The sequence below is a fragment of the Orcinus orca genome, chromosome 20 (genome assembly GCF_937001465.1).
Source record: "Orcinus orca chromosome 20, mOrcOrc1.1, whole genome shotgun sequence".
In the NCBI taxonomy this organism is placed as follows: domain Eukaryota; kingdom Metazoa; phylum Chordata; class Mammalia; order Artiodactyla; family Delphinidae; genus Orcinus; species Orcinus orca.
This window is the reverse complement of record NC_064578.1, coordinates 25765959-25777955: the sequence shown is the minus strand read 5'-3', so window position 1 is coordinate 25777955 and position 11997 is coordinate 25765959. Positions and strand designations below refer to the sequence as shown.

Below are 11997 nucleotides of genomic sequence, written 5' to 3'. Positions count from 1 at the left end.
GTTATTAGCAGATTCACATTATGACATAAAACCAATGAATAGTGTTTTCCCGTATAGTAACCTGATCTTGTCTAATTTTAACTAACTTGTGTTTCAGAATATTTTATGTTTAATACGTCAAATCTTAATATTAAAAAAATGTTTGTGATTGAGATCGAACGATATTTACCCTACATTTGAATGCACATTTCTAAGAGTCAAAATAAGCCTAAATCCACCTAAATTTATATGTGTATAAATGAGCCAACATTTTAATTCTACCTATAGACAAAATGAGTTTAAATTCTGTAAAATGTCTATATCTGGAAAGTATCTCATTCAGATTTGGATCTGGAGACTAAATGACATCTTATTTTGTCCCCCAAGATTTGAAAACCTAAAAGATCACTGTATCTCCTGCTTTATACTACTTTAAACATATTTTAAAATGAAATATAGTATTCAAATCTCTGGTTGTAAAACAGAAGAAGCAACAGATCCTTGGTGTTCTATTAAAATTTTCAAAGCTTGTTATTTGATAGACTTAATTAAATCTGTATGTTTTATGTATGTATATGTGTGTGCACTTGTGTGTATATGTGTGTTTTATTTAATAGCTTATTATTACCACTGTTTTGAATTGAACTGCATTGCCATTTGTAGAAAGTATGTCACAATATTATAATTGTTTTTAGTAAATGCTAAATGGCCCTACTCAATCTAAATGTTTGAAAGACTACTTAGTGTAACAATAATGCAAGAAGTTTGAAAAACCTTATCCAGGTGAATGATAAATAAATCTACTTGCATATCTAACAAATACTATATGAATGTGTCAGCCTTTGAGATAAAAGGGCATAGGATAAGGTTAAAAGAGGGCAAGAAATTAAAGAAAACATTAGAGTAAAAAGAAAATGTACAGAAAATTTAATTGATGACCCCACTAAACTGAACAAAGAATTCTAAAGACCTAATATTTATTATAATCATTGTAAAGCAGTTTGAAGTTAGGCTAAGGCGCTCCAAACCTTGTGATTTAATTCCGTGGTTATAAATAATCCAACTGGAAACTTACCCACAGAAAATGGCCCTTGGAAATTGTTATGGAGTGGAATTATGAGCCTGTACTTGGCCTCCTGAGCCACAATAAATGTGTTGTAAGAATGTAAAATACATGTGATACCTTTTGTGAGAGATCATTTTAGTGGCATAGACTGAAACTTTAAAAGACCTGTGTGGAGATACAGTTCCATAATTCTCATAAGAAGAGAAGGGTGTGAAATTGACAGGGAGAATTTCACAACCTCTCATTTCTCCCAAGTATATTACCATAGCAAGGCTATGTACTCTGTATTTTGGATTCTAAATACTTGCATTAAATAGTTTTGCTTTACCTATACTTTTCTAAGCTTCGCCCCCGCCCCACATCAAAGAATATTAGAATAGAATGCTGAGTTTACTAAAGAAAGAACACAAAATTTTAAGTAGTTAAAATTTCCCCCGAGATATTTAAAAAAATGTTTAAGGTAGATTAAACCTAAACGAAAAATTAAATCAAATTATATTCTGTGTGCTCAGTTTTCTGTAGGGAACCAAAAGTCACTGGAGTATAAAATTCTAATTAATTATGTGGAATGCTAATGGATTTTAAATTAAAAATATGTGCTATTTAACACCACCTCACTCCACACAGTTTTGCAAGTGGATATTACAATGAAACTGTCCTATAAAATCTGGAATGCATGAAAGGTATAATTATCACTTTTCCAATTTAATCTGAGGAAGAGAGCTGCACTCTTCATCAAGAGAGGCTTCCTGCAGATTTGTACTTTGACAGTTCAACCTGAAGGAAGGTTTATTATTTTACTCCACATACAGTAATGGATTCACTGGTGACATTATTTTAGCAACCGAAGTATTGTTACAGCTTTTCTAATTTTATAGTAGTTTTTAAGCCTAACTTCTTTTGCAGATATGGAAACTGAGGTTGACACCAACAAGGTTTCCCATTTCATGTTGGGCATTTAATTAATCACAGCAAGCCCAAATGGAAAGGACCAACTATGAATCCATGTCATTTAAAAACATCAAATATAGAAACTCTTTACTCTCTATCAGTTTGCTACCAATGTTCTCCCTAATACTGACCCTTTGATATTGGAATGCTTTAAGAAAAAGCATGATACCATCTAGGGTTGGCATAGTTTCCCTCATTCATTGGCTTGTTTGTTCAGTGAGCATCTACATTATACCAAGAATTGTTTCATGTAGAGAAGACTCAGCAGTGACTAAAACAGACAAAGTCCCTTTCCTTATGGAGTATAGAGCCTGGTGTAGGAAGATAATTTTGTTAAAAAAGGGAAAGAAACATGTATCAGAGTGTAATATAATAATAATTGAAAGGAAAAGGCTAAAGTAGGGTAGGCGTGATTAGGTAAATGGTGGTTGCTGTTTTATCTTGCGTGGTCAGGAAACATCACTGACAAAACAGTGTCTTAGCTGACACCAACATGGCATGAGAGAGCAAACTACATGAATATCAGGTGGAAGAGAGCTCCATGCAGAGGAAACTACAAAAGCAAAAGCCCTGAGGTGAAAATACCCTTTTATGAGACACACAAGTAGTCCAGGTCTTGGGACAAAAGGAGGGTTAGGGGGCTGGTGACCATATGGGCAGAAGTAAACAGGGACCAAACAAAATGGCCATTGAACAGAACAAGGCAGAATATAGTATGTTTCTGTGGCGTCATCATGACTAAAGATAATATGGTGAGTGTGGGCCACAGAAACATGAGGCTGACTCTATTGTCTTAGAAGTGAGGATTACTAGGGGGAGGAGGAAAGATGCGGAATCCAAGAGAACTATGAAAAATCCCTTGTCAACTCATATCTCCAATGCACGCTTTTGTTTGTTTGTTTGTTTGGAAGAAGCAGTCCTTTTTAGAGAAATCTAGTCAAAAGTATTTCATGAGCAGTCTTGTACTAGGACTTTGGAAACAAGAGCAAAACACTTATCCATAGTGCTTATAAGTGAGGTGTCAAGTAAAACAAAGTCTTAGAACAGACACTCTCCCATCTTCTAATCTTAGCAAATGCTATCTTTTGACTTCCTTTATTTCTATTCCCCTTCCATACCTAACTTTTCTTTGTTTTAAAGAACAAGTTTATGTCATCCAGGAATTTCTCCTCTTGCTTCCTCCCTGCAACATCTTCCCACTCGGGTCAGATTGGTGCTTCTCCTCATTGTGTTCTGCCTGCTGTCCCCAGTCAACCTACAATGAAAGCACCATGAGAACAGAAATGTTGTGTGTTTCTCTCAGTATTATATCCCCAAAACTTAGACGAGACCTGAAAATAGTAGGTACTCGACAAATGATTAATGAATGATTAAGGAATGAATGAAAAGCACTTAAACAACTAAATAGACAATAGGCATGTAATATCTTTCCCCACTGGGCGATGTTTCTTTTTCACTGAAGTTCTGGCACAGAACTTAAAAAACACAGTAGGTGCTTCATAACTGGATTGGTAGATGAGTGCATTAACAGAAATTTAGGCTTATTCTCTGGGGTTTGCACCCGTGAAGAACGACACAGGTTTACTTCTCCCAAGGTGCTATTTTCCTTGGTCCCAGATAAACCATACATTGATATGATTGCCCAGAGGCCTAGGTAGTTAGATAAAATTTAATTTTATAAAACTGTATCATTCCAAAGACAGTGGTTTAAAAAAATCTGGTTATGTTTACAAGTTGACTATTTTTTTTTTAGGTTAACACTAATTCTCTAGGATCTTAATATGTGTGATTTGATTTATGAAAACTGTATCCAACACACATAAACATACTTTCTTTAGCCTATTAAAGATTTGGTAGCAGCATTAACATTTGGTGTGAAAAGCAGGGGATTAATATACAACTCTCTTCTTTCTCTTGAAACAATTCCCAGGACTACTTTTGCATGAATAAACTCTGGTAAATACTTCCTTAACATTGTGATAGAGCGAGAATTCAAGGAAGTCATGTTTTATTTAGTTAAAGTTTAGAATAGGAAAAAAAAGTTGATAGTTGTTGAAGTTGGTTGATGGGTATGTGGAGGTCCATAATATATTATTTATACTCATAAAATTTTATAAGATTTCTAAATCTTATAAAGATCTGATTTTTTTATAATAAAAAGCTAAAATTTAAAAAATGCACAGGGTTGTCATCTCACTTGTTCTCTTATTGAGCATCGGTACTTTGGTCATTTTAGTTATTTTGGCCCAAAACTCAATTTAGGTATTTTGTTAGCAGCTGAGTGACCATATCCTATATCATCTAAACCAGGACCCTGCTGGGAATGAATGGAGGCGCTTTTAATGAGTTAGGACCGCAATCACAAAACAGGGCTGTTCAAAACAAACTGACTCAGGTGGTCTACCACTTGGTAGGTAGGAGTTCTACTGAATATCTTTAAAAATTGAATAGTCTGAAAGTCAACAAATAAATGAGTCAATGTAATAAGCAAGTAAACCTCAGGAGCAATGCCAGCTTTTCCGGTTTCAGCGTTTTCTGAGGTGCTGAATCTGTGAATGAGGCAGTTCTTCATGAAGGGAGTGCTCTGCCTGCTTCTTTGGGAGAATGCCTTTCCAAATGTAGGCTTCCTGGCAGTAAGCTCTGCATGGCTAACCCTCTGAGAGTTAAGGAGTTCCCTGGTGCCAGTTGGCTGTTGAAGATTACTTTGCTCCCTGCCAACTCACTGCTCCTATGGCAGTCATGAAAACCTTTTCCTTATTCATCCATGCGACCAGCCAGCTGGCAAGGGGGTGATCACTAGTCTGTGAGCGGGTTGCTGGCGATGAATGCCACATGTGCCTCAGGAGTCTCAGATGAAGGCTTGATATGGTAGGCACACAGTTTTCTCAAACAGAATTATTTAGGTCTGATACCTAACGTTAACATGGTTGGTATATTTATATAAAATATTAAACTTGACTAATTTATATTTGTGGTAACAAACCATTTCACATTTTCAAAATTAATTCTATTTACTAAAATTGTTTCAGTTTTTTTTTTTTTGACCCAGCAATATGAATCTTAAATCCAAGTCAGCTTGAGAGTAACAATACAATGATGAAAAGTACTACTCAAAAAGTTCAAAAAAGTGCAGAAAGGTACTGCTCAAAAAATACAAGTGTTTTATTGGACTTACTATGTTTTAATAAAACTTTTACACACAGTTAATTTTTGACCTTATATTCTGATAGATTTGAAGAGAAATAGTTGTCTCTCAATAAACACCCATCATTCAAATAATTTAAATCCATATCAACTGCTATAAAAATTATATTCCTTCTTCATCAAGAGCTCTAAAAATGTCAGGACACTTTTATACAAGAATCCAACTTTGAGGAATTCAGTAATGAGAGAAATGGTCAAAAATATTATGTGTCACAGCTTTATTTATAACTGTGACTAACAATAATTTAAATAAATAATAATTGAGAAAATAATGAAACATTTTGATAAATTCAATACTTGAAATGTAGACATGCTTTAAAAAATATTTAAGGGTATTTAATGACTTTAAAAATATTCATGTAACTGATTTATTTTTGAAAGCCTCCTTTTCATCTAGCTATAGATATTCAGTACTGTAAATATATATAGAGAGAATAATATTGGAAGAAAATATTCCAAAATATTAATTGTTATCTGTATGTTTGGAGTTGATGGATAATAATGATTTCTATAGGTTTCTTTTTGTTTTATGAGTTTTCTGAAATGTTCATTAATTACTGTTGTTACTAATTTAACTATTTTAAATTAGGTCTATATAAATTATATTTGTATATGTAATACATATGTACATATGTGTGTGTATATACATGTATACTTATGTATATATGGCAAGATTTATGCCCACTAACCCCAAAGCAGTTTGGACAAATTTACCTTATTTCCAGATTCTGTCACTTGAAGGTTGTCATATTGAGGAAGGTCTAAACTCCATCAGTAATGTCAATCTTAAACCCATAGTAGTTACCACTAATTTATTTAATACTATCGGTTTTAGAAAATTTATATCATGTGCTTATAGTAAATAAATGTCTTCATGTTCCTTCTGTTACTAATAAAAATATCTTATGTTATAAAACATGTCTCAGCTGACTGAGGCAGAGTCAGATATTTCTATGTATCTGTAAAAAATGTCTCTAGATTATTAATATTGTCTATAAATAGTTCATTATTTTCATGTACATCCTGTTTTCCTGAACTCTGTGTATAACTGCCCAAGTATGGATAGACACATTTATATTTAATTTATGGAAGATACCAACTTTAAACTTGACCTTTGTGTAGGAGTTTGAGATCTTTGAAGATCAAAATAATAGTGTAAATATCCCTTATGTATTATATACATCTGTGCATACTATACAAAAGTATATAAAATAATATAGTGCAAGCTAAAAATATACATGTTAAATATTATCTATCTAAGTTATGCTGTCTAACTTTTTAATAGGCTCAAACGAAGTATTTTAGTTTATTTGTTTAATTTAGAGGGAATGCAATGTTAGCTTCTTAGGATGCTAAATCAAAATTGTGCTTTGATTTGTATTTATTATTTTGTATATCTAGCAAATGCTTCAAAGAAATGGCCCTTTTTATATAAGGGCCTAAGATTAATTAATATTTTGGGAATGGTATTGAAGAGAGAGGAAGATGCCAGCAGCATCCTAAATGCTACTTAGTTAGCAACTTAGTTAACAATTTGAATAGCCTAGATTATTTTTCCACAAATTTTGATTTATTTGTCTCAGTTTTTTTTACCTTTGCCTGCCGTGTCTTCTGTAACCTGAGCCAGTGAATTTCTACTGATACATTTAAGCTCATTTCAAAAGCCATCTCCTCCATCAAACCTTCATTCATCCTTCGACCAAAAAAACCCCCATAATTTCCCATGCTGATACAATCTCTTCATAGCTCTTCTAGGACACACTGCTATATACAGCATTGTGTGTGTATATGTGTATGTGTGTGTGTGTGTGTGTGCGCGCAAGTTTTCATGTATACTCAATTTCAGTTTGGAGAAAAAGTATGAACCTTGGGCTCAAATGGGTTTTGACTCACAGGTACATGAGTACCTATGAGTCAAGGTACATGTCCTCCTAGGTACCTATCCTTGGCCCAAAGACATCAGTTATTGCTGTCTGTATTGACACTAAAATAGACAATCCAGGAGTTAGTGTGAGATGAAGTAAGGAGATGTTAAAAATGGTTTAACTTTACTGAAGCATAGCAGCAGTTCAACTATGGTCAGTTTATTATTATTATTAATATTTTTTGTATTCTCTAATGTGTCAATCACAGTGTTTATATTAGGAGCTTGAAAACATTTAAAATTTTTATTTGACATATTTTAATACATAAAGGCCTTTTTTATGTTGGGAGCTGATTTAGCGAGATTCCTTATTTTAAATAAATGTCAAACAATTTAGCAAATGATATATGCATTATGTCTTAATTTGTTTAGCTTTCTCAGCTTCTTATTAACTTTAACCTTTTAATTTGTATACACATTACATTAGGTAAATAACTACTTATAGCTACTCCACTATGCTTTGTGCTAACTGTTTTTTAATAATCTATTATAAGCCTCCATTTTAATGAAGCAGCGTTTAGGGAATTTCAGTATTAAACATTTGATATTTTATTAATAATATATTTGAGTAGGTTAAGAATAAAGGCTAATCATAATTGTTCTTTTTTTAAAAAAATAATTTGCAGCAACTACAGATCCTCAAAGAAATATTTATAATTCTTAAGATCAAATACTGATTTTTGAGTTTCCTGTATTACTATTTATCCTGTGAAAATATGGACTTTGACTATTTTTTATGGTGTCCATTTCTAACATGGTGTTCTTCGTGAAAACTCATTTGCTTGGTCGTGATGCTGTCTCAGAATTGTAGTGCCTGAGGGAGCAAGGCATTTTATATGATTTTTATGATGCAACAGGCTTCCTTAAAGAAGAAGCAGAGGGCACTATTTACAATAGCCAGGACATGGAAGCAGCCTAAGTGTCCATTGACAGATGAATAGATAAAGAAGATGTGGCACATATATACAATGGAATATTACTCAGCCATAAAAAGAAATGAAATGGAGTTATTTGTAGTGAGGTAGATGGACCTAGAGTCTGATACAGAGTGAAGTAAGTCAGAAAGAGAAAAACAAATACCGTATGCTAACACATATATATGGAATCTAAAAAAAACAATGTTTCTGAAGAACCTAGGGGCAGGACAGGAATAAAGACGCAGATGTAGAGAATGGACTTGAGGACATGGGGAGGGGGAAGGGTAAGCTGGGACAAAGTGAGAGAGTGGCATGGACATATATACACTACCAAACGTAAAATAGATAGCTAGTGGGAAGCAACCGCATGGCACAGGGAGATCAGCTCGGTGCTTTGTGACCACCTAGAGGGGTGGGATAGGGAGGGTGGGAGGGAGACACAAGAGGGAGGAGATATGGGGATATATGTATATGTATAGCTGATTCACTTTGTTATACAGCAGAAACTAACACAAAACTGTAAAGCAATTATACTCCAATAAAGATGTTTTAAAAAAAGGAAGAAGAATATAATAAAATGTCTTGTGAATTAAAATAAGTAAATAACTAAATAAAATTTTAAAAAAGAAGCAGAGGAAGGCACATTTTAGAAAATCTAGGTTTTAGATCTGTTTCCACTTAACATCTATTTTTATTTGTTAATTCTTTTATTTATCTTTATTTATCTTCCCAACTGCTGTTTATAAAACCTGTACTATGTGTCAGAGACTGGACTGAATAAACATTGGAGACATAGCAGTGAGTAAGGGATTATGATAAAACTTATCCTATGTTCTGTTTTTATTCACTCTAATTATATTTTCAAGTACAAGGATGCTGTGCTCCATTTTACACATGTACATTTATGTTTTGACTTCAAAATAACACATCCCATAGTTGTTGGGCTCTATCATTATAGTAATCAGAAGACCCCACAACTGACTGATAAGATAACCAAGAGATTTAGGATTAAGCCTTTATCAAACTCTTTGAAATTTGTAATTCATAAAAGTTAATTGTTTAGGAAGTGCAAGACATCTCACAATCTTTGAACTTCCTGAAGTATCACAATGTATATCCTTTACAATATATAGGAAGCTTGGAAAGTAAAGTATGTTCACTTTTATCCCCAGCCTTTTTTTTTTTTTTTTTTTTTTTTTTTTTGCGGTACGCGGGCCTCTCACCGTCGTGGCCTCTCCCGTTGCGGAGCACAGGCTCCGGACACGCAGGCCCAGCGACCATGGCTCACGGGTCCAGCCGCTCCGCGGCATGTGGGATCCTCCCGGACCAGGGTACGAACCCGTGTCCCCTGCATCGGCAGGCGGACTGTCAACCACTGCGCCACCAGGGAAGCCCCCCAATCCCCAGCCTTTTATCTTTTACTCAGGAATAAAACCCTCCATAAAATAAACCCCACAATAAGTGCTGTGTCTACCACCATGTTTCATTAGACTGTGCAATAAGGTAAGCATCAAAATGTTGGAAAATAAACAAAGCTGACTTTTATTTCTGTTATCCTTCAATATGGATAAAATAAACATGTTTTCTGTGGAAAGAAAGCATTCTTTGTCAGAGTCAAATGAGATAATCCTTACCTAAAAATATCGTGGATTTTTCTTTGAGCTTCAAACAGTCTCTGAATGCACTAGGTAGTCAATAAGATTAATTTCAAGAATTGTTCAAGCGTAATGAGAAGCCAATATATTTGAAACCAGTTGCTAACTGGTAGCAAAGTTAAGCAACATTTAGCCTAATTAATTAACCAAGTAAACTATCCAGTTTTTCCCACATAGCTGTCTTCTCTTAAATATTTGTAACACATCACATCTTTTAAAAAAATACACAGCTATGTACCGTGAATTATAAATTAAATACTTTGCCTATGCTCTGTTCAACTTGACTGCCTTTATTCTGGTTTTATCCTTGTAAAATATGTAATATTTTTATGTACTGATTGTACTCCTCTATAGCCAATTGATTACTCAACAAATATATTCTAATGTCAGACACTGTTTGTAGAAACCTTATAGTGAAAACCATGTAGTTTAAATGGATGTTAACCTGATGTCTATATTTGAAAAAACTAATTTTCCACCATTACTGATTGCATATCAGTTCAGCATTGAGATTCTCTTTCTTTAATGATGTTTGTACTTAAAAGGCAGATTTAGTATCATTTCAGCTTTTCCCACTTTGGTGATGCGTTCTTCAGTTAAGCAGTTTCCTCATTTCATTTGTTACAGGGAACCAAGGATGCAAGTCTGCATTCCCCTGTACATGAAATGAGGGAAAACCATGCTGCGATAGTCACCTCAGCCATCACACATTCAGTTTAAACATACAGTAATAGACTCATACTCCAGGAAGCCTTGCTGTGTTTGTTTGCAAACTAGTATGCCATACGTACAAGTCTGTGGTTTTATTGACGTATCCCTTTCCATTCCTGTGGTTTTTAATTGAAACCCCCACTGCTTTGCCCAGCTTCAGGAACGCAGAATATCGGAGTTTTACATTTACTTTCCAACTCAGACAAGAGGAACACAGAGGCTCCAGTCTGTGTAGCAAACTCCTATACATTTTAGTGTTACCTTTGGTCTTTAATGAAACAATGAGCCTTTGCATATATAAATTGGGAATTAGTGGCTGAATGAAATCTGAATTTAGGAGAAATTTGTTTCAACTTCTCAACGTATACAATTATTATTACCTGTAGAATTGGGACTGGATCTGTGTCCTCAACAGATTTTTAGAAACCTTTTCTATTTGTAACACTCTCTAGTAAATGCTGAGAGTCAAACATGAAGGAAACAATTTTTTCTCTTAACATGAGTTGCTAACGCTGTGACAATTATTACCTGGCCTCAAGGAGCCATGTTACTTAAAACCATGTAATTTAAAGAGATATTAACCTGATGTCTATATTTGAAAAAAAACTAATATTTTACTAGATTGCAATGGAATTGGAGCTTATATTTCTCTCTTTTCCCTTCTGTCTCCTATGATCATGTTGTAGTAACACAGAGCTGAATATTCAGTTGGTATTGAATCTTATAACACATGACTGAGTGGTTCCTAAGGATTAACCTTGGTCAGACTTTTCTTTCCTTCTTCCTCTCCTCTGCTCGTCTGTAGATCCTAGTTTGACCAAGTTTTAAACCATTGTATAAGGGGAATCTTTTTATTCAAACATTTTTATATAAATTAAAAAATTCTGAATATATTGAGCTATTTTTTTTCAGTACCTGCGAGGTAGAAAAAGTATCACCTTCCTCCTGTACTTCCTCTGTCTAGGTCCCAGAGTCACCTTCACATGGTCTGCAAAGAGGACAGAGTCAAGAACTGTTAAGTTTGCATTGCAATTTCACCAAGGATAGAAAGTGGACCAAGAGACTGCCAAGGAAATCCAGCATTTTTCCCAATTTTCCTGGCCAGAAGTTAAGGTGAGTAAAGAAAATTATACTGTTACCCAATTTCCTTCAAAGCCTAATTTAAGTTCTTATATAATATACATTATATGTTGATTTTCTGGAATATGTTGAAAAAGTCACTTGTTTTCACAGATGAAAATAACAAGATAGGGTTTGTAAGTACTAAATTTTTTCTATTTTTATGAAAGAAATGGAAATGAAGAACTTTATTCTGTAATTATGGTGATTGATTAATAACAATAGGTTGAGATTCATAGTGTAACATAGATAAATCCCACCACTCCAATTAGTAAAATGAAGTATTTCTTTTCGACGAAGCATTAAAGATTTTAGGAAGTTTGTTTAAAATGTTTTGAAGGTATCATTCATTTAGCACAGCATTATATTCATTATTAGTAAGATACAAATGCTTAATAGAACTGCCCTTCCATTGTGTCTGGTTGATAATACATTGTAAGGCAGAGTCCTTCACTTAATCCTGTACTAATG

At 34.0% G+C, this 11997-nt stretch overlaps 1 long non-coding RNA gene across 1 annotated transcript in view; it reads right to left on the bottom strand.

Moving 5' to 3' along the window:
- Nucleotides 1-3152: 3152 nt before the first annotated feature.
- LOC125962682 (uncharacterized) overlaps nt 3153-11997 on the bottom strand; it is a 29877-nt gene continuing 21032 nt past the window's right edge. The window contains exons 3-4 of the long non-coding RNA XR_007474216.1: nt 11323-11395; nt 3153-3251 (exon numbers count right to left, since the gene is read on the bottom strand). This is a non-coding gene — a long non-coding RNA (uncharacterized LOC125962682). The remainder of the gene's footprint in view (nt 3252-11322; nt 11396-11997) is intronic.